Source organism: Triturus cristatus, chromosome 11 (assembly GCF_964204655.1).
Source record: "Triturus cristatus chromosome 11, aTriCri1.1, whole genome shotgun sequence".
NCBI lineage: Eukaryota > Metazoa > Chordata > Amphibia > Caudata > Salamandridae > Triturus > Triturus cristatus.
The window spans coordinates 1142046450-1142068505 of NC_140594.1; the positions used below are offsets into that span (position 1 = coordinate 1142046450).

Genomic DNA, 22056 nt, shown 5'->3' on the forward strand with positions numbered 1-22056 from the left:
TACAAGTAGTGGAAATGAGCATATGGGCAGCATCGGAAGCAAAGCAGCGAAGAGAAAGGGAGTGAATTCCATGAAATGCATAGGAGATTGATAAAAGCAGAACAAAAAGGGAAGAATGAAATTCAAAGCATGCCCCGAAAAACGTGTGAAGGTCCCACCTGTCATTTATGCTTCTAATTGGGTATCTTTACTTTCAAAGTATAGGGTTGATCCTTTGACGATCACTCTCTTGAATTACAGCAGAGACAGATAGTTGAGAAGTCTTTTCTCACATAGCTAGCACAAGCCTGCGCTTTTCCTTGCTGGCAGGGTGGAAATGACAGATTAGTCCTAGGAAGAAAAATCAAGCAATATTAGCAGAGGATGGTTTCGATCCATCGACCTCTGGGTTATGGGCCCAGCACGCTTCCGCTGCGCCACTCTGCTCCCTTGTGAAAGTGCTCTCTTTATGCAGAGGAGGAGCTTTCAGCGGAGTGGCAAGGGATTGGTGGGGCTCTCTCCTCATTTGCCTAAGCACATCGCAAGGTATGCTGGGTACAGAAAATCTTCATCTTCCCCACTCACAGTCAGTCATAACTGAAAGTGCAGACCCTCTTAGGAATTAGCCGTTTCAGGCCTTTACCAAGACAGCAGCTCTCTGTCCCTGTCCTTTCTCTGTGATCCTAGCACTAGCATACTCAGGATTTGGCTTTACCTGGGAGCCAGAGATCTACCCGGTGAGGGCGAGGCTTTTGAGTGTTTGGGAGCGTTCGGGACGTGAGAGGACGCTGGACAGGAAACTATGCCAATTTGAAGTATCCAACCTTCCTGCTGCAGCGAGAGGCTCTTTCCGTTGAAATCTGCCACTTGGAGTCCTCTCAACTTGCCCTCTGATAAAACATTTTTCTGAGCCGCAGTTACATCCGATGGTTACAAGGTGGCGCTGCATTCAGGTGAGAGCACAAGTATGCACAAAATCTTGGGGACTTTTGCCAGATTTATCGGTGGATCTTGCCTATTATTTTCAGAGGCTAGATATCGCCTAGAAATGCTTTTTAAAATAGGGTTGCTGGGGTTATAATGTCTGGTCGGGGCTCAGCCCTTTCATTGCCTGCCCCCAGCAAAATATTTATTATCAGCACATGTGAGTGGTGAGTGCTTTATGGAAAATAGCATATATTGGGACAATGAATGTAGCAGATGAGGCGATCGAGATGTCTACCTATGTGTTTGTTTATTTTTTTATATAACGGCTGATTATTCTGATATTTCAGTTTTGTGACATGTTGCATTAAAATATATCCTGCTTGGAGAATATATAAATATTTGCACTGCGTTGGCCGGGAATCGAACCCAGGTCAACTGCTTGGAAGGCAGCTATGCTCACCACTATACCACCAACGCCTTCTGATGTGTGTCCTCTAGCTTCCAGATGTTACAACGCCGAGTGCAGTGGCAATCTTGCACCGGTTCCAATGGTGCATTTGGTGTGGATACCAACATGAAAAGCAGTAGAAATTGTCTTGCAGAGGGTAAAGAACTGGGGATTGAAACCAAGGACAAAGCTGTGCAGAAGAGAAGAAATGGAAAGCAGCAGTACAAATAGTGGAAATGAGCATATGGGCAGCATCGGAAGCAAAGCAGCGAAGAGAAAGGGAGTAAATTCCATGAAATGCATAGGAGATTGATAAAAGCAGAACAAAAAGGGAAGAATGAAATTCAAAGCATGCCCCGAAAAACGTGTGAAGGTCCCACCTGTCATTTATGCTTCTAATTGGGTATCTTTACTTTCAAAGTATAGGGTTGATCCTTTGACGATCACTCTCTTGATTTACAGCAGAGACAGATAGTTGAGAAGTCTTTTCTCACATAGCTAGCACAAGCCTGCGCTTTTCCTTGCTGGCAGGGTGGAAATGACAGATTAGTCCTAGGAAGAAAAATCAAGCAATATTAGCAGAGGATGGTTTCGATCCATCGACCTCTGGGTTATGGGCCCAGCACGCTTCCGCTGCGCCACTCTGCTCCCTTGTGAAAGTGCTCTCTTTATGCAGAGGAGGAGCTTTCAGCGGAGTGGCAAGGGATTGGTGGGGCTCTCTCCTCATTTGCCTAAGCACATCGCAAGGTATGCTGGGTACAGAAAATCTTCATCTTCCCCACTCACAGTCAGTCATAACTGAAAGTGCGGATCCTCTTAGGAATTAGCCGTTTCAGGCCTTTACCAAGACAGCAGCTCTCTGTCCCTGTCCTTTCTCTGTGATCCTAGCACTAGCATACTCAGGATTTGGCTTTACCTGGGAGCCAGAGATCTACCCGGTGAGGGCTTGCCCGGTGTGAGGCTTTTGAGTGTTTGGGAGCGTTCGGGACGTGAGAGGACGCTGGACAGGAAACTATGCCAATTTGAAGTATCCAACCTTCCTGCTGCAGCGAGAGGCTCTTTCCGTGGAAATCTGCCACTTGGAGTCCTCTCAACTTGCCCTCTGATAAAACATTTTTCTGAGCCGCAGTTACATCCGATGGTTACAAGGTGGCGCTGCATTCAGGTGAGAGCACAAGTATGCACAAAATCTTGGGGACTTTTGCCAGATTTATCGGTGGATCTTGCCTATTATTTTCAGAGGCTAGATATCGCCTAGAAATGCTTTTTAAAATAGGGTTGCTGGGGTTATAATGTCTGGTCGGGGCTCAGCCCTTTCATTGCCTGCCCCCAGCAAAATATTTATTATCAGCACATGTGAGTGGTGAGTGCTTTATGGAAAATAGCATATATTGGGACAATGAATGTAGCAGATGAGGCGATCGAGATGTCTACCTACGTGTTTGTTTATTTTTTTATATAACGGCTGATTATTCTGTTTCTGATATTTCAGTTTTGTGACATGTTGCATTAAAATATATCCTGCTTGGAGAGTATATAAATATTTGCACTGCGTTGGCCGGGAATCGAACCCGGGTCAACTGCTTGGAAGGCAGCTATGCTCACCACTATACCACCAACGCCCTCTGATGTGTGTCCTCTAGGTTCCAGATGTTACAACGCCGAGTGCAGTGGCAATCTTGCACCGGTTCCAATGGTGCATTTGGTGTGGATACCAACATGAAAAGCAGTAGAAATTGTCTTGCAGAGGGTAAAGAACTGGGGATTGAAACCAAGGACAAAGCTGTGCAGAAGAGAAGAAATGGAAAGCAGCAGTACAAATAGTGGAAATGAGCATATGGGCAGCATCGGAAGCAAAGCAGCGAAGAGAAAGGGAGTAAATTCCATGAAATGCATAGGAGATTGATAAAAGCAGAACAAAAAGGGAAGAATGAAATTCAAAGCATGCCCCGAAAAACGTGTGAAGGTCCCACCTGTCATTTATGCTTCTAATTGGGTATCTTTACTTTCAAAGTATAGGGTTGATCCTTTGACGATCACTCTCTTGATTTACAGCAGAGACAGATAGTTGAGAAGTCTTTTCTCACATAGCTAGCACAAGCCTGCGCTTTTCCTTGCTGGCAGGGTGGAAATGACAGATTAGTCCTAGGACGAAAAATCAAGCAATATTAGCAGAGGATGGTTTCGATCCATCGACCTCTGGGTTATGGGCCCAGCACGCTTCCGCTGCGCCACTCTGCTCCCTTGTGAAAGTGCTCTCTTTATGCAGAGGAGGAGCTTTCAGCGGAGTGGCAAGGGATTGGTGGGGCTCTCTCCTCATTTGCCTAAGCACATCGCAAGGTATGCTGGGTACAGAAAATCTTCATCTTCCCCACTCACAGTCAGTCATAACTGAAAGTGCAGACCCTCTTAGGAATTAGCCGTTTCAGGCCTTTACCAAGACAGCAGCTCTCTGTCCCTGTCCTTTCTCTGTGATCCTAGCACTAGCATACTCAGGATTTGGCTTTACCTGGGAGCCAGAGATCTACCCGGTGAGGGCGAGGCTTTTGAGCATTTGGGAGCGTTCGGGACGTGAGAGGACGCTGGACAGGAAACTATGCCAATTTAAAGTATCCAACCTTCCTGCTGCAGTGAGAGGCTCTTTCCATGGAAATCTGCCACTTGGAGTTCTCTCAACTTGCCCTCTGATAAAACATTTTTCTGAGCCGCAGTTACATCCGATGGTTACAAGGTGGCGCTGCATTCAGGTGAGAGCACAAGTATGCACAAAATCTTGGGGACTTTTGCCAGATTTATCGGTGGATCTTGCCTATTATTTTCAGAGGCTAGATATCGCCTAGAAATGCATTTTAAAATAGGGATGCTGGGGTTATAATGTCTGGTCGGGGCTCAGCCCTTTCATTGCCTGCCCCCAGCAAAATATTTATTATCAGCACATGTGAGTGGTGAGTGCTTTATGGAAAATAGCATATATTGGGACAATGAATGTAGCAGATGAGGCGATCGAGATGTCTACCTACGTGTTTGTTTATTTTTTTATATAACGGCTGATTATTCTGATATTTCAGTTTTGTGACATGTTGCATTAAAATATATCCTGCTTGGAGAATATATAAATATTTGCACTGCGTTGGCCGGGAATCGAACCCGGGTCAACTGCTTGGAAGGCAGCTATGCTCACCACTATACCACCAACGCCCTCTGATGTGTGTCCTCTAGGTTCCAGATGTTACAACGCCGAGTGCAGTGGCAATCTTGCACCGGTTCCAATGGTGCATTTGGTGTGGATACCAACATGAAAAGCAGTAGAAATTGTCTTGCAGAGGGTAAAGAACTGGGGATTGAGACCAAGGACAAAGCTGTGCAGAAGAGAAGAAATGGAAAGCAGCAGTACAAATAGTGGAAATGAGCATATGGGCAGCATCGGAAGCAAAGCAGCGAAGAGAAAGGGAGTAAATTCCATGAAATGCATAGGAGATTGATAAAAGCAGAACAAAAAGGGAAGAATGAAATTCAAAGCATGCCCCGAAAAACGTGTGAAGGTCCCACCTGTCATTTATGCTTCTAATTGGGTATCTTTACTTTCAAAGTATAGGGTTGATCCTTTGACGATCACTCTCTTGATTTACAGCAGAGACAGATAGTTGAGAAGTCTTTTCTCACATAGCTAGCACAAGCCTGCGCTTTTCCTTGCTGGCAGGGTGGAAATGACAGATTAGTCCTAGGAAGAAAAATCAAGCAATATTAGCAGAGGATGGTTTCGATCCATCGACCTCTGGGTTATGGGCCCAGCACGCTTCCGCTGCGCCACTCTGCTCCCTTGTGAAAGTGCTCTCTTTATGCAGAGGGGGAGCTTTCAGCGGAGTGGCAAGGGATTGGTGGGGCTCTCTCCTCATTTGCCTAAGCACATCGCAAGGTATGCTGGGTACAGAAAATCTTCATCTTCCCCACTCACAGTCAGTCATAACTGAAAGTGCAGACCCTCTTAGGAATTAGCCGTTTCAGGCCTTTACCAAGACAGCAGCTCTCTGTCCCTGTCCTTTCTCTGTGATCCTAGCACTAGCATACTCAGGATTTGGCTTTACCTGGGAGCCAGAGATCTACCCGGTGAGGGCGAGGCTTTTGAGCGTTTGGGAGCGTTCGGGACGTGAGAGGACGCTGGACAGGAAACTATGCCAATTTAAAGTATCCAACCTTCCTGCTGCAGTGAGAGGCTCTTTCCGTGGAAATCTGCCACTTGGAGTCCTCTCAACTTGCCCTCTGATAAAACATTTTTCTGAGCCGCAGTTACATCCGATGGTTACAAGGTGGCGCTGCATTCAGGTGAGAGCACAAGTATGCACAAAATCTTGGGGACTTTTGCCAGATTTATCGGTGGATCTTGCCTATTATTTTCAGAGGCTAGATATCGCCTAGAAATGCTTTTTAAAATAGGGATGCTGGGTTTATAATGTCTGGTCGGGGCTCAGCCCTTTCATTGCCTGCCCCCAGCAAAATATTTATTATCAGCACATGTGAGTGGTGAGTGCTTTATGGAAAATAGCATATATTGGGACAATGAATGTAGCAGATGAGGCGATCGAGATGTCTACCTACGTGTTTGTTTATTTTTTTATATAACGGCTGATTATTCTGATATTTCAGTTTTGTGACATGTTGCATTAAAATATATCCTGCTTGGAGAATATATAAATATTTGCACTGCGTTGGCCGGGAATCGAACCCAGGTCAACTGCTTGGAAGGAAGCTATGCTCACCACTATACCACCAACGCCCTCTGATGTGTGTCCTCTAGGTTCCAGATGTTACAACGCCGAGTGCAGTGGCAATCTTGCACCGGTTCCAATGGTGCATTTGGTGTGGATACCAACATGAAAAGCAGTAGAAATTGTCTTGCAGAGGGTAAAGAACTGGGGATTGAAACCAAGGACAAAGCTGTGCAGAAGAGAAGAAATGGAAAGCAGCAGTACAAATAGTGGAAATGAGCATATGGGCAGCATCGGAAGCAAAGCAGCGAAGAGAAAGGGAGTAAATTCCATGAAATGCATAGGAGATTGATAAAAGCAGAACAAAAAGGGAAGAATGAAATTCAAAGCATGCCCCGAAAAACGTGTGAAGGTCCCACCTGTCATTTATGCTTCTAATTGGGTATCTTTACTTTCAAAGTATAGGGTTGATCCTTTGACGATCACTCTCTTGAATTACAGCAGAGACAGATAGTTGAGAAGTCTTTTCTCACATAGCTAGCACAAGCCTGCGCTTTTCCTTGCTGGCAGGGTGGAAATGACAGATTAGTCCTAGGAAGAAAAATCAAGCAATATTAGCAGAGGATGGTTTCGATCCATCGACCTCTGGGTTATGGGCCCAGCACGCTTCCGCTGCGCCACTCTGCTCCCTTGTGAAAGTGCTCTCTTGATGCAGAGGAGGAGCTTTCAGCGGAGTGGCAAGGGATTGGTGGGGCTCTCTCCTCATTTGCCTAAGCACATCGCAAGGTATGCTGGGTACAGAAAATCTTCATCTTCCCCACTCACAGTCAGTCATAACTGAAAGTGCAGACCCTCTTAGGAATTAGCCGTTTCAGGCCTTTACCAAGACAGCAGCTCTCTGTCCCTGTCCTTTCTCTGTGATCCTAGCACTAGCATACTCAGGATTTGGCTTTACCTGGGAGCCAGAGATCTACCCGGTGAGGGCGAGGCTTTTGAGTGTTTGGGAGCGTTCGGGACGTGAGAGGACGCTGGACAGGAAACTATGCCAATTTGAAGTATCCAACCTTCCTGCTGCAGCGAGAGGCTCTTTCCGTTGAAATCTGCCACTTGGAGTCCTCTCAACTTGCCCTCTGATAAAACATTTTTCTGAGCCGCAGTTACATCCGATGGTTACAAGGTGGCGCTGCATTCAGGTGAGAGCACAAGTATGCACAAAATCTTGGGGACTTTTGCCAGATTTATCGGTGGATCTTGCCTATTATTTTCAGAGGCTAGATATCGCCTAGAAATGCTTTTTAAAATAGGGTTGCTGGGGTTATAATGTCTGGTCGGGGCTCAGCCCTTTCATTGCCTGCCCCCAGCAAAATATTTATTATCAGCACATGTGAGTGGTGAGTGCTTTATGGAAAATAGCATATATTGGGACAATGAATGTAGCAGATGAGGCGATCGAGATGTCTACCTATGTGTTTGTTTATTTTTTTATATAACGGCTGATTATTCTGATATTTCAGTTTTGTGACATGTTGCATTAAAATATATCCTGCTTGGAGAATATATAAATATTTGCACTGCGTTGGCCGGGAATCGAACCCAGGTCAACTGCTTGGAAGGCAGCTATGCTCACCACTATACCACCAACGCCTTCTGATGTGTATTCTCTAGCTTCCAGATGTTACAACGCCGAGTGCAGTGGCAATCTTGCACCGGTTCCAATGGTGCATTTGGTGTGGATACCAACATGAAAAGCAGTAGAAATTGTCTTGCAGAGGGTAAAGAACTGGGGATTGAAACCAAGGACAAAGCTGTGCAGAAGAGAAGAAATGGAAAGCAGCAGTACAAACAGTGGAAATGAGCATATGGGCAGCATCGGAAGCAAAGCAGCGAAGAGAAAGGGAGTAAATTCCATGAAATGCATAGGAGATTGATAAAAGCAGAACAAAAAGGGAAGAATGAAATTCAAAGCATGCCCCGAAAAACGTGTGAAGGTCCCACCTGTCATTTATGCTTCTAATTGGGTATCTTTACTTTCAAAGTATAGGGTTGATCCTTTGACAATCACTCTCTTGATTTACAGCAGAGACAGATAGTTGAGAAGTCTTTTCTCACATAGCTAGCACAAGCCTGCGCTTTTCCTTGCTGGCAGGGTGGAAATGACAGATTAGTCCTAGGAAGAAAAATCAAGCAATATTAGCAGAGGATGGTTTCGATCCATCGACCTCTGGGTTATGGGCCCAGCACGCTTCCGCTGCGCCACTCTGCTCCCTTGTGAAAGTGCTCTCTTTATGCAGAGGAGGAGCTTTCAGCGGAGTGGCAAGGGATTGGTGGGGCTCTCTCCTCATTTGCCTAAGCACATCGCAAGGTATGCTGGGTACAGAAAATCTTCATCTTCCCCACTCACAGTCAGTCATAACTGAAAGTGCGGATCCTCTTAGGAATTAGCCGTTTCAGGCCTTTACCAAGACAGCAGCTCTCTGTCCCTGTCCTTTCTCTGTGATCCTAGCACTAGCATACTCAGGATTTGGCTTTACCTGGGAGCCAGAGATCTACCCGGTGAGGGGAGGCTTTTGAGTGTTTGGGAGCGTTCGGGACGTGAGAGGACGCTGGACAGGAAACTATGCCAATTTAAAGTATCCAACCTTCCTGCTGCAGCGAGAGGCTCTTTCCGTGGAAATCTGCCACTTGGAGTCCTCTCAACTTGCCCTCTGATAAAACATTTTTCTGAGCCGCAGTTACATCCGATGGTTACAAGGTGGCGCTGCATTCAGGTGAGAGCACAAGTATGCACAAAATCTTGGGGACTTTTGCCAGATTTATCGGTGGATCTTGCCTATTATTTTCAGAGGCTAGATATCGCCTAGAAATGCTTTTTAAAATAGGGTTGCTGGGGTTATAATGTCTGGTTGGGGCTCAGCCCTTTCATTGCCTGCCCCCAGCAAAATATTTATTATCAGCACATGTGAGTGGTGAGTGCTTTATGGAAAATAGCATATATTGGGACAATGAATGTAGCAGATGAGGCGATCGAGATGTCTACCTACGTGTTTGTTAATTTTTTTTATATAACGGCTGATTATTCTGATATTTCAGTTTTGTGACATGTTGCATTAAAATATATCCTGCTTGGAGAATATATAAATATTTGCACTGCGTTGGCCGGGAATCGAACCCGGGTCAACTGCTTGGAAGGCAGCTATGCTCACCACTATACCACCAACGCCCTCTGATGTGTGTCCTCTAGGTTCCAGATGTTACAACGCCGAGTGCAGTGGCAATCTTGCACCGGTTCCAATGGTGCATTTGGTGTGGATACCAACATGAAAAGCAGTAGAAATTGTCTTGCAGAGGGTAAAGAACTGGGGATTGAAACCAAGGACAAAGCTGTGCAGAAGAGAAGAAATGGAAAGCAGCAGTACAAATAGTGGAAATGAGCATATGGGCAGCATCGGAAGCAAAGCAGCGAAGAGAAAGGGAGTAAATTCCATGAAATGCATAGGAGATTGATAAAAGCAGAACAAAAAGGGAAGAATGAAATTCAAAGCATGCCCCGAAAAACGTGTGAAGGTCCCACCTGTCATTTATGCTTCTAATTGGGTATCTTTACTTTCAAAGTATAGGGTTGATCCTTTGACGATCACTCTCTTGATTTACAGCAGAGACAGATAGTTGAGAAGTCTTTTCTCACATAGCTAGCACAAGCCTGCGCTTTTCCTTGCTGGCAGGGTGGAAATGACAGATTAGTCCTAGGACGAAAAATCAAGCAATATTAGCAGAGGATGGTTTCGATCCATCGACCTCTGGGTTATGGGCCCAGCACGCTTCCGCTGCGCCACTCTGCTCCCTTGTGAAAGTGCTCTCTTTATGCAGAGGAGGAGCTTTCAGCGGAGTGGCAAGGGATTGGTGGGGCTCTCTCCTCATTTGCCTAAGCACATCGCAAGGTATGCTGGGTACAGAAAATCTTCATCTTCCCCACTCACAGTCAGTCATAACTGAAAGTGCAGACCCTCTTAGGAATTAGCCGTTTCAGGCCTTTACCAAGACAGCAGCTCTCTGTCCCTGTCCTTTCTCTGTGATCCTAGCACTAGCATACTCAGGATTTGGCTTTACCTGGGAGCCAGAGATCTACCCGGTGAGGGCGAGGCTTTTGAGCATTTGGGAGCGTTCGGGACGTGAGAGGACGCTGGACAGGAAACTATGCCAATTTAAAGTATCCAACCTTCCTGCTGCAGTGAGAGGCTCTTTCCATGGAAATCTGCCACTTGGAGTCCTCTCAACTTGCCCTCTGATAAAACATTTTTCTGAGCCGCAGTTACATCCGATGGTTACAAGGTGGCGCTGCATTCAGGTGAGAGCACAAGTATGCACAAAATCTTGGGGACTTTTGCCAGATTTATCGGTGGATCTTGCCTATTATTTTCAGAGGCTAGATATCGCCTAGAAATGCTTTTTAAAATAGGGATGCTGGGGTTATAATGTCTGGTCGGGGCTCAGCCCTTTCATTGCCTGCCCCCAGCAAAATATTTATTATCAGCACATGTGAGTGGTGAGTGCTTTATGGAAAATAGCATATATTGGGACAATGAATGTAGCAGATGAGGCGATCGAGATGTCTACCTACGTGTTTGTTTATTTTTTTATATAACGGCTGATTATTCTGATATTTCAGTTTTGTGACATGTTGCATTAAAATATATCCTGCTTGGAGAATATATAAATATTTGCACTGCGTTGGCCGGGAATCGAACCCGGGTCAACTGCTTGGAAGGCAGCTATGCTCACCACTATACCACCAACGCCCTCTGATGTGTGTCCTCTAGGTTCCAGATGTTACAACGCCGAGTGCAGTGGCAATCTTGCACCGGTTCCAATGGTGCATTTGGTGTGGATACCAACATGAAAAGCAGTAGAAATTGTCTTGCAGAGGGTAAAGAACTGGGGATTGAGACCAAGGACAAAGCTGTGCAGAAGAGAAGAAATGGAAAGCAGCAGTACAAATAGTGGAAATGAGCATATGGGCAGCATCGGAAGCAAAGCAGCGAAGAGAAAGGGAGTAAATTCCATGAAATGCATAGGAGATTGATAAAAGCAGAACAAAAAGGGAAGAATGAAATTCAAAGCATGCCCCGAAAAACGTGTGAAGGTCCCACCTGTCATTTATGCTTCTAATTGGGTATCTTTACTTTCAAAGTATAGGGTTGATCCTTTGACGATCACTCTCTTGATTTACAGCAGAGACAGATAGTTGAGAAGTCTTTTCTCACATAGCTAGCACAAGCCTGCGCTTTTCCTTGCTGGCAGGGTGGAAATGACAGATTAGTCCTAGGAAGAAAAATCAAGCAATATTAGCAGAGGATGGTTTCGATCCATCGACCTCTGGGTTATGGGCCCAGCACGCTTCCGCTGCGCCACTCTGCTCCCTTGTGAAAGTGCTCTCTTTATGCAGAGGGGGAGCTTTCAGCGGAGTGGCAAGGGATTCGTGGGGCTCTCTCCTCATTTGCCTAAGCACATCGCAAGGTATGCTGGGTACAGAAAATCTTCATCTTCCCCACTCACAGTCAGTCATAACTGAAAGTGCAGACCCTCTTAGGAATTAGCCGTTTCAGGCCTTTACCAAGACAGCAGCTCTCTGTCCCTGTCCTTTCTCTGTGATCCTAGCACTAGCATACTCAGGATTTGGCTTTACCTGGGAGCCAGAGATCTACCCGGTGAGGGCGAGGCTTTTGAGCGTTTGGGAGCGTTCGGGACGTGAGAGGACGCTGGACAGGAAACTATGCCAATTTAAAGTATCCAACCTTCCTGCTGCAGTGAGAGGCTCTTTCCGTGGAAATCTGCCACTTGGAGTCCTCTCAACTTGCCCTCTGATAAAACATTTTTCTGAGCCGCAGTTACATCCGATGGTTACAAGGTGGCGCTGCATTCAGGTGAGAGCACAAGTATGCACAAAATCTTGGGGACTTTTGCCAGATTTATCGGTGGATCTTGCCTATTATTTTCAGAGGCTAGATATCGCCTAGAAATGCTTTTTAAAATAGGGATGCTGGGTTTATAATGTCTGGTCGGGGCTCAGCCCTTTCATTGCCTGCCCCCAGCAAAATATTTATTATCAGCACATGTGAGTGGTGAGTGCTTTATGGAAAATAGCATATATTGGGACAATGAATGTAGCAGATGAGGCGATCGAGATGTCTACCTACGTGTTTGTTTATTTTTTTATATAACGGCTGATTATTCTGATATTTCAGTTTTGTGACATGTTGCATTAAAATATATCCTGCTTGGAGAATATATAAATATTTGCACTGCGTTGGCCGGGAATCGAACCCAGGTCAACTGCTTGGAAGGAAGCTATGCTCACCACTATACCACCAACGCCCTCTGATGTGTGTCCTCTAGGTTCCAGATGTTACAACGCCGAGTGCAGTGGCAATCTTGCACCGGTTCCAATGGTGCATTTGGTGTGGATACCAACATGAAAAGCAGTAGAAATTGTCTTGCAGAGGGTAAAGAACTGGGGATTGAAACCAAGGACAAAGCTGTGCAGAAGAGAAGAAATGGAAAGCAGCAGTACAAATAGTGGAAATGAGCATATGGGCAGCATCGGAAGCAAAGCAGCGAAGAGAAAGGGAGTAAATTCCATGAAATGCATAGGAGATTGATAAAAGCAGAACAAAAAGGGAAGAATGAAATTCAAAGCATGCCCCGAAAAACGTGTGAAGGTCCCACCTGTCATTTATGCTTCTAATTGGGTATCTTTACTTTCAAAGTATAGGGTTGATCCTTTGACGATCACTCTCTTGAATTACAGCAGAGACAGATAGTTGAGAAGTCTTTTCTCACATAGCTAGCACAAGCCTGCGCTTTTCCTTGCTGGCAGGGTGGAAATGACAGATTAGTCCTAGGAAGAAAAATCAAGCAATATTAGCAGAGGATGGTTTCGATCCATCGACCTCTGGGTTATGGGCCCTGCACGCTTCCGCTGCGCCACTCTGCTCCCTTGTGAAAGTGCTCTCTTGATGCAGAGGAGGAGCTTTCAGCGGAGTGGCAAGGGATTGGTGGGGCTCTCTCCTCATTTGCCTAAGCACATCGCAAGGTATGCTGGGTACAGAAAATCTTCATCTTCCCCACTCACAGTCAGTCATAACTGAAAGTGCAGACCCTCTTAGGAATTAGCCGTTTCAGGCCTTTACCAAGACAGCAGCTCTCTGTCCCTGTCCTTTCTCTGTGATCCTAGCACTAGCATACTCAGGATTTGGCTTTACCTGGGAGCCAGAGATCTACCCGGTGAGGGCGAGGCTTTTGAGTGTTTGGGAGCGTTCGGGACGTGAGAGGACGCTGGACAGGAAACTATGCCAATTTGAAGTATCCAACCTTCCTGCTGCAGCGAGAGGCTCTTTCCGTTGAAATCTGCCACTTGGAGTCCTCTCAACTTGCCCTCTGATAAAACATTTTTCTGAGCCGCAGTTACATCCGATGGTTACAAGGTGGCGCTGCATTCAGGTGAGAGCACAAGTATGCACAAAATCTTGGGGACTTTTGCCAGATTTATCGGTGGATCTTGCCTATTATTTTCAGAGGCTAGATATCGCCTAGAAATGCTTTTTAAAATAGGGTTGCTGGGGTTATAATGTCTGGTCGGGGCTCAGCCCTTTCATTGCCTGCCCCCAGCAAAATATTTATTATCAGCACATGTGAGTGGTGAGTGCTTTATGGAAAATAGCATATATTGGGACAATGAATGTAGCAGATGAGGCGATCGAGATGTCTACCTATGTGTTTGTTTATTTTTTTATATAACGGCTGATTATTCTGATATTTCAGTTTTGTGACATGTTGCATTAAAATATATCCTGCTTGGAGAATATATAAATATTTGCACTGCGTTGGCCGGGAATCGAACCCAGGTCAACTGCTTGGAAGGCAGCTATGCTCACCACTATACCACCAACGCCTTCTGATGTGTATTCTCTAGCTTCCAGATGTTACAACGCCGAGTGCAGTGGCAATCTTGCACCGGTTCCAATGGTGCATTTGGTGTGGATACCAACATGAAAAGCAGTAGAAATTGTCTTGCAGAGGGTAAAGAACTGGGGATTGAAACCAAGGACAAAGCTGTGCAGAAGAGAAGAAATGGAAAGCAGCAGTACAAATAGTGGAAATGAGCATATGGGCAGCATCGGAAGCAAAGCAGCGAAGAGAAAGGGAGTAAATTCCATGAAATGCATACGAGATTGATAAAAGCAGAACAAAAAGGGAAGAATGAAATTCAAAGCATGCCCCGAAAAACGTGTGAAGGTCCCACCTGTCATTTATGCTTCTAATTGGGTATCTTTACTTTCAAAGTATAGGGTTGATCCTTTGACGATCACTCTCTTGAATTACAGCAGAGACAGATAGTTGAGAAGTCTTTTCTCACATAGCTAGCACAAGCCTGCGCTTTTCCTTGCTGGCAGGGTGGAAATGACAGATTAGTCCTAGGAAGAAAAATCAAGCAATATTAGCAGAGGATGGTTTCGATCCATCGACCTCTGGGTTATGGGCCCAGCACGCTTCCGCTGCGCCACTCTGCTCCCTTGTGAAAGTGCTCTCTTGATGCAGAGGAGGAGCTTTCAGCGGAGTGGCAAGGGATTGGTGGGGCTCTCTCCTCATTTGCCTAAGCACATCGCAAGGTATGCTGGGTACAGAAAATCTTCATCTTCCCCACTCACAGTCAGTCATAACTGAAAGTGCAGACCCTCTTAGGAATTAGCCGTTTCAGGCCTTTACCAAGACAGCAGCTCTCTGTCCCTGTCCTTTCTCTGTGATCCTAGCACTAGCATACTCAGGATTTGGCTTTACCTGGGAGCCAGAGATCTACCCGGTGAGGGCGAGGCTTTTGAGTGTTTGGGAGCGTTCGGGACGTGAGAGGACGCTGGACAGGAAACTATGCCAATTTGAAGTATCCAACCTTCCTGCTGCAGCGAGAGGCTCTTTCCGTTGAAATCTGCCACTTGGAGTCCTCTCAACTTGCCCTCTGATAAAACATTTTTCTGAGCCGCAGTTACATCCGATGGTTACAAGGTGGCGCTGCATTCAGGTGAGAGCACAAGTATGCACAAAATCTTGGGGACTTTTGCCAGATTTATCGGTGGATCTTGCCTATTATTTTCAGAGGCTAGATATCGCCTAGAAATGCTTTTTAAAATAGGGTTGCTGGGGTTATAATGTCTGGTCGGGGCTCAGCCCTTTCAGTGCCTGCCCCCAGCAAAATATTTATTATCAGCACATGTGAGTGGTGAGTGCTTTATGGAAAATAGCATATATTGGGACAATGAATGTAGCAGATGAGGCGATCGAGATGTCTACCTATGTGTTTGTTTATTTTTTTATATAACGGCTGATTATTCTGATATTTCAGTTTTGTGACATGTTGCATTAAAATATATCCTGCTTGGAGAATATATAAATATTTGCACTGCGTTGGCCGGGAATCGAACCCAGGTCAACTGCTTGGAAGGCAGCTATGCTCACCACTATACCACCAACGCCTTCTGATGTGTATTCTCTAGCTTCCAGATGTTACAACGCCGAGTGCAGTGGCAATCTTGCACCGGTTCCAATGGTGCATTTGGTGTGGATACCAACATGAAAAGCAGTAGAAATTGTCTTGCAGAGGGTAAAGAACTGGGGATTGAAACCAAGGACAAAGCTGTGCAGAAGAGAAGAAATGGAAAGCCGCAGTACAAATAGTGGAAATGAGCATATGGGCAGCATCGGAAGCAAAGCAGCGAAGAGAAAGGGAGTAAATTCCATGAAATGCATAGGAGATTGATAAAAGCAGAACAAAAAGGGAAGAATGAAATTCAAAGCATGCCCCGAAAAACGTGTGAAGGTCCCACCTGTCATTTATGCTTCTAATTGGGTATCTTTACTTTCAAAGTATAGGGTTGATCCTTTGACAATCACTCTCTTGATTTACAGCAGAGACAGATAGTTGAGAAGTCTTTTCTCACATAGCTAGCACAAGCCTGCGCTTTTCCTTGCTGGCAGGGTGGAAATGACAGATTAGTCCTAGGAAGAAAAATCAAGCAATATTAGCAGAGGATGGTTTCGATCCATCGACCTCTGGGTTATGGGCCCAGCACGCTTCCGCTGCGTCACTCTGCTCCCTTGTGAAAGTGCTCTCTTTATGCAGAGGAGGAGCTTTCAGCGGAGTGGCAAGGGATTGGTGGGGCTCTCTCCTCATTTGCCTAAGCACATCGCAAGGTATGCTGGGTACAGAAAATCTTCATCTTCCCCACTCACAGTCAGTCATAACTGAAAGTGCGGATCCTCTTAGGAATTAGCCGTTTCAGGCCTTTACCAAGACAGCAGCTCTCTGTCCCTGTCCTTTCTCTGTGATCCTAGCACTAGCATACTCAGGATTTGGCTTTACCTGGGAGCCAGAGATCTACCCGGTGAGGGGAGGCTTTTGAGTGTTTGGGAGCGTTCGGGACGTGAGAGGACGCTGGACAGGAAACTATGCCAATTTAAAGTATCCAACCTTCCTGCTGCAGCGAGAGGCTCTTTCCGTGGAAATCTGCCACTTGGAGTCCTCTCAACTTGCCCTCTGATAAAACATTTTTCTGAGCCGCAGTTACATCCGATGGTTACAAGGTGGCGCTGCATTCAGGTGAGAGCACAAGTATGCACAAAATCTTGGGGACTTTTGCCAGATTTATCGGTGGATCTTGCCTATTATTTTCAGAGGCTAGATATCGCCTAGAAATGCTTTTTAAAATAGGGTTGCTGGGGTTATAATGTCTGGTTGGGGCTCAGCCCTTTCATTGCCTGCCCCCAGCAAAATATTTATTATCAGCACATGTGAGTGGTGAGTGCTTTATGGAAAATAGCATATATTGGGACAATGAATGTAGCAGATGAGGCGATCGAGATGTCTACCTACGTGTTTGTTAATTTTTTTTATATAACGGCTGATTATTCTGATATTTCAGTTTTGTGACATGTTGCATTAAAATATATCCTGCTTGGAGAATATATAAATATTTGCACTGCGTTGGCCGGGAATCGAACCCGGGTCAACTGCTTGGAAGGCAGCTATGCTCACCACTATACCACCAACGCCCTCTGATGTGTGTCCTCTAGGTTCCAGATGTTACAACGCCGAGTGCAGTGGCAATCTTGCACCGGTTCCAATGGTGCATTTGGTGTGGATACCAACATGAAAAGCAGTAGAAATTGTCTTGCAGAGGGTAAAGAACTGGGGATTGAAACCAAGGACAAAGCTGTGCAGAAGAGAAGAAATGGAAAGCAGCAGTACAAATAGTGGAAATGAGCATATGGGCAGCATCGGAAGCAAAGCAGCGAAGAGAAAGGGAGTAAATTCCATGAAATGCATAGGAGATTGATAAAAGCAGAACAAAAAGGGAAGAATGAAATTCAAAGCATGCCCCGAAAAACGTGTGAAGGTCCCACCTGTCATTTATGCTTCTAATTGGGTATCTTTACTTTCAAAGTATAGGGTTGATCCTTTGACGATCACTCTCTTGAATTACAGCAGAGACAGATAGTTGAGAAGTCTTTTCTCACATAGCTAGCACAAGCCTGCGCTTTTCCTTGCTGGCAGGGTGGAAATGACAGATTAGTCCTAGGAAGAAAAATCAAGCAATATTAGCAGAGGATGGTTTCGATCCATCGACCTCTGGGTTATGGGCCCAGCACGCTTCCGCTGCGCCACTCTGCTCCCTTGTGAAAGTGCTCTCTTTATGCAGAGGAGGAGCTTTCAGCGGAGTGGCAAGGGATTGGTGGGGCTCTCTCCTCATTTGCCTAAGCACATCGCAAGGTATGCTGGGTACAGAAAATCTTCATCTTCCCCACTCACAGTCAGTCATAACTGAAAGTGCAGACCCTCTTAGGAATTAGCCATTTCAGGCCTTTACCAAGACAGCAGCTCTCTGTCCCTGTCCTTTCTCTGTGATCCTAGCACTAGCATACTCAGGATTTGGCTTTACCTGGGAGCCAGAGATCTACCCGGTGAGGGCGAGGCTTTTGAGTGTTTGGGAGCGTTCGGGATGTGAGAGGACGCTGGACAGGAAACTATGCCAATTTGAAGTATCCAACCTTCCTGCTGCAGCGAGAGGCTTTTTCCGTTGAAATCTGCCACTTGGAGTCCTCTCAACTTGCCCTCTGATAAAACATTTTTCTGAGCCGCAGTTACATCCGATGGTTACAAGGTGGCGCTGCATTCAGGTGAGAGCACAAGTATGCACAAAATCTTGGGGACTTTTGCCAGATTTATCGGTGGATCTTGCCTATTATTTTCAGAGGCTAGATATCGCCTAGAAATGCTTTTTAAAATAGGGTTGCTGGGGTTATATTGTCTGGTCGGGGCTCAGCCCTTTCATTGCCTGCCCCCAGCAAAATATTTATTATCAGCACATGTGAGTGGTGAGTGCTTTATGGAAAATAGCATATATTGGGACAATGAATGTAGCAGATGAGGCGATCGAGATGTCTACCTACGTGTTTGTTTATTTTTTTATATAACGGCTGATTATTCTGATATTTCAGTTTTGTGACATGTTGCATTAAAATATATCCTGCTTGGAGAATATATAAATATTTGCACTGCGTTGGCCGGGAATCGAACCCGGGTCAACTGCTTGGAAGGCAGCTATGCTCACCACTATACCACCAACGCCTTCTGATGTGTGTCTTCTAGCTTCCAGATGTTACAACGCCGAGTGCAGTGGCAATCTTGCACCGGTTCCAATGGTGCATTTGGTGTGGATACCAACATGAAAAGCAGTAGAAATTGTCTTGCAGAGGGTAAAGAACTGGGGATTGAAACCAAGGACAAAGCTGTGCAGAAGAGAAGAAATGGAAAGCAGCAGTACAAATAGTGGAAATGAGCATATGGGCAGCATCGGAAGCAAAGCAGCGAAGAGAAAGGGAGTAAATTCCATGAAATGCATAGGAGATTGATAAAAGCAGAACAAAAAGGGAAGAATGAAATTCAAAGCATGCCCCGAAAAACGTGTGAAGGTCCCACCTGTCATTTATGCTTCTAATTGGGTATCTTTACTTTCAAAGTATAGGGTTGATCCTTTGACGATCACTCTCTTGATTTACAGCAGAGACAGATAGTTGAGAAGTCTTTTCTCACATAGCTAGCACAAGCCTGCGCTTTTCCTTGCTGGCAGGGTGGAAATGACAGATTAGTCCTAGGAAGAAAAATCAAGCAATATTAGCAGAGGATGGTTTCGATCCATCGACCTCTGGGTTATGGGCCCAGCACGCTTCCGCTGCGCCACTCTGCTCCCTTGTGAAAGTGCTCTCTTTATGCAGAGGAGGAGCTTTCAGCGGAGTGGCAAGGGATTGGTGGGGCTCTCTCCTCATTTGCCTAAGCACATCGCAAGGTATGCTGGGTACAGAAAATCTTCATCTTCCCCACTCACAGTCAGTCATAACTGAAAGTGCAGACCCTCTTAGGAATTAGCCGTTTCAGGCCTTTACCAAGACAGCAGCTCTCTGTCCCTGTCCTTTCTCTGTGATCCTAGCACTAGCATACTCAGGATTTGGCTTTACCTGGGAGCCAGAGATCTACCCGGTGAGGGCTTGCCCTGTGTGAGGCTTTTGAGCGTTTGGGAGCGTTCGGGACGTGAGAGGACGCTGGACAGGAAACTATGCCAATTTAAAGTATCCAACCTTCCTGCTGCAGTGAGAGGCTCTTTCCGTGGAAATCTGCCACTTGGAGTCCTCTCAACTTGCCCTCTGATAAAACATTTTTCTGAGCCGCAGTTACATCCGATGGTTACAAGGTGGCGCTGCATTCAGGTGAGAGCACAAGTATGCACAAAATCTTGGGGACTTTTGCCAGATTTATCGGTGGATCTTGCCTATTATTTTCAGAGGCTAGATATCGCCTAGAAATGCTTTTTAAAATAGGGATGCTGGGGTTATAATGTCTGGTCGGGGCTCAGCCCTTTCATTGCCTGCCCCCAGCAAAATATTTATTATCAGCACATGTGAGTGGTGAGTGCTTTATGGAGAATAGCATATATTGGGACAATGAATGTAGCAGATGAGGCGATCGAGATGTCTACCTACGTGTTTGTTTATGTTTTTTATATAACGGCTGATTATTCTGATATTTCAGTTTTGTGACATGTTGCATTAAAATATATCCTGCTTGGAGAATATATAAATATTTGCACTGCGTTGGCCGGGAATCGAACCCGGGTCAACTGCTTGGAAGGCAGCTATGCTCACCACTATACCACCAACGCCCTCTGATGTGTGTCCTCTAGGTTCCAGATGTTACAACGCCGAGTGCAGTGGCAATCTTGCACCGGTTCCAATGGTGCATTTGGTGTGGATACCAACATGAAAAGCAGTAGAAATTGTCTTGCAGAGGGTAAAGAACTGAGGATTGAAACCAAGGACAAAGCTGTGCAGAAGAGAAGAAATGGAAAGCAGCAGTACAAATAGTGGAAATGAGCATATGGGCAGCATCGGAAGCAAAGCAGCGAAGAGAAAGGGAGTAAATTCCATGAAATGCATACGAGATTGATAAAAGCAGAACAAAAAGGGAAGAATGAAATTCAAAGCATGCCCCGAAAAACGTGTGAAGGTCCCACCTGTCATTTATGCTTCTAATTGGGTATCTTTACTTTCAAAGTATAGGGTTGATCCTTTGACGATCACTCTCTTGATTTACAGCAGAGACAGATAGTTGAGAAGTCTTTTCTCACATAGCTAGCACAAGCCTGCGCTTTTCCTTGCTGGCAGGGTGGAAATGACAGATTAGTCCTAGGAAGAAAAATCAAGCAATATTAGCAGAGGATGGTTTCGATCCATCGACCTCTGGGTTATGGGCCCAGCACGCTTCCGCTGCACCACTCTGCTCTCTTGTGAAAGTGCTCTCTTTATGCAGAGGAGGAGCTTTCAGCGGAGTGGCAAGGGATTGGTGGGGCTCTCTCCTCATTTGCCTAAGCACATCGCAAGGTATGCTGGGTACAGAAAATCTTCATCTTCCCCACTCACAGTCAGTCATAACTGAAAGTGCAGACCCTCTTAGGAATTAGCCGTTTCAGGCCTTTACCAAGACAGCAGCTCTCTGTCCCTGTCCTTTCTCTGTGATCCTAGCACTAGCATACTCAGGATTTGGCTTTACCTGGGAGCCAGAGATCTACCCGGTGAGGGCGAGGCTTTTGAGTGTTTGGGAGCGTTCGGGACGTGAGAGGACGCTGGACAGGAAACTATGCCAATTTGAAGTATCCAACCTTCCTGCTGCAGCGAGAGGCTCTTTCCGTGGAAATCTGCCACTTGGAGTCCTCTCAACTTGCCCTCTGATAAAACATTTTTCTGAGCCGCAGTTACATCCGATGGTTACAAGGTGGCGCTGCATTCAGGTGAGAGCACAAGTATGCACAAAATCTTGGGGACTTTTGCCAGATTTATCGGTGGATCTTGCCTATTATTTTCAGAGGCTAGATATCGCCTAGAAATGCTTTTTAAAATAGGGTTGCTGGGGTTATAATGTCTGGTCGGGGCTCAGCCCTTTAATTGTCTGCCCCCAGCAAAATATTTATTATCAGCACATGTGAGTGGTGAGTGCTTTATGGAAAATAGCATATATTGGGACAATGAATGTAGCAGATGAGGCGATCGAGATGTCTACCTACGTGTTTGTTTATTTTTTTATATAACGGCTGATTATTCTGTTTCTGATATTTCAGTTTTGTGACATGTTGCATTAAAATATATCCTGCTTGGAGAATATATAAATATTTGCACTGCGTTGGCCGGGAATCGAACCCGGGTCAACTGCTTGGAAGGCAGCTATGCTCACCACTATACCACCAACGCCCTCTGATGTGTGTCCTCTAGGTTCCAGATGTTACAACGCCGAGTGCAGTGGCAATCTTGCACCGGTTCCAATGGTGCATTTGGTGTGGATACCAACATGAAAAGCAGTAGAAATTGTCTTGCAGAGGGTAAAGAACTGGGGATTGAAAC

General features: G+C 45.7%; 12 non-coding genes across 12 annotated transcripts; all 12 read right to left on the reverse strand.

The window, feature by feature from the left end:
* Positions 1-1311: 1311 nt before the first annotated feature.
* TRNAG-UCC (transfer RNA glycine (anticodon UCC)) lies at positions 1312-1383 on the reverse strand. Its single transcript has one exon. It is a non-coding gene; the product is annotated as a tRNA-Gly (tRNA).
* A 1521-nt stretch (positions 1384-2904) lies between these two features.
* On the reverse strand, positions 2905-2976 carry TRNAG-UCC (transfer RNA glycine (anticodon UCC)). The gene has a single exon. It is a non-coding gene; the product is annotated as a tRNA-Gly (tRNA).
* A 1504-nt stretch (positions 2977-4480) lies between these two features.
* TRNAG-UCC (transfer RNA glycine (anticodon UCC)) lies at positions 4481-4552 on the reverse strand. The gene has a single exon. It is a non-coding gene; the product is annotated as a tRNA-Gly (tRNA).
* Positions 4553-7632: 3080 nt separating this feature from the next.
* On the reverse strand, positions 7633-7704 carry TRNAG-UCC (transfer RNA glycine (anticodon UCC)). The gene has a single exon. It is a non-coding gene; the product is annotated as a tRNA-Gly (tRNA).
* A 1504-nt stretch (positions 7705-9208) lies between these two features.
* On the reverse strand, positions 9209-9280 carry TRNAG-UCC (transfer RNA glycine (anticodon UCC)). The gene has a single exon. It is a non-coding gene; the product is annotated as a tRNA-Gly (tRNA).
* A 1504-nt stretch (positions 9281-10784) lies between these two features.
* TRNAG-UCC (transfer RNA glycine (anticodon UCC)) lies at positions 10785-10856 on the reverse strand. Its single transcript has one exon. It is a non-coding gene; the product is annotated as a tRNA-Gly (tRNA).
* Positions 10857-13936: 3080 nt separating this feature from the next.
* Positions 13937-14008, reverse strand: TRNAG-UCC (transfer RNA glycine (anticodon UCC)). The gene has a single exon. It is a non-coding gene; the product is annotated as a tRNA-Gly (tRNA).
* Positions 14009-15512: 1504 nt separating this feature from the next.
* Positions 15513-15584, reverse strand: TRNAG-UCC (transfer RNA glycine (anticodon UCC)). The gene has a single exon. It is a non-coding gene; the product is annotated as a tRNA-Gly (tRNA).
* Positions 15585-17088: 1504 nt separating this feature from the next.
* On the reverse strand, positions 17089-17160 carry TRNAG-UCC (transfer RNA glycine (anticodon UCC)). Its single transcript has one exon. It is a non-coding gene; the product is annotated as a tRNA-Gly (tRNA).
* Positions 17161-18664: 1504 nt separating this feature from the next.
* On the reverse strand, positions 18665-18736 carry TRNAG-UCC (transfer RNA glycine (anticodon UCC)). Its single transcript has one exon. It is a non-coding gene; the product is annotated as a tRNA-Gly (tRNA).
* A 1516-nt stretch (positions 18737-20252) lies between these two features.
* TRNAG-UCC (transfer RNA glycine (anticodon UCC)) lies at positions 20253-20324 on the reverse strand. The gene has a single exon. It is a non-coding gene; the product is annotated as a tRNA-Gly (tRNA).
* Positions 20325-21834: 1510 nt separating this feature from the next.
* On the reverse strand, positions 21835-21906 carry TRNAG-UCC (transfer RNA glycine (anticodon UCC)). Its single transcript has one exon. It is a non-coding gene; the product is annotated as a tRNA-Gly (tRNA).
* Between the last annotated feature and the right edge of the window lie 150 nt (positions 21907-22056).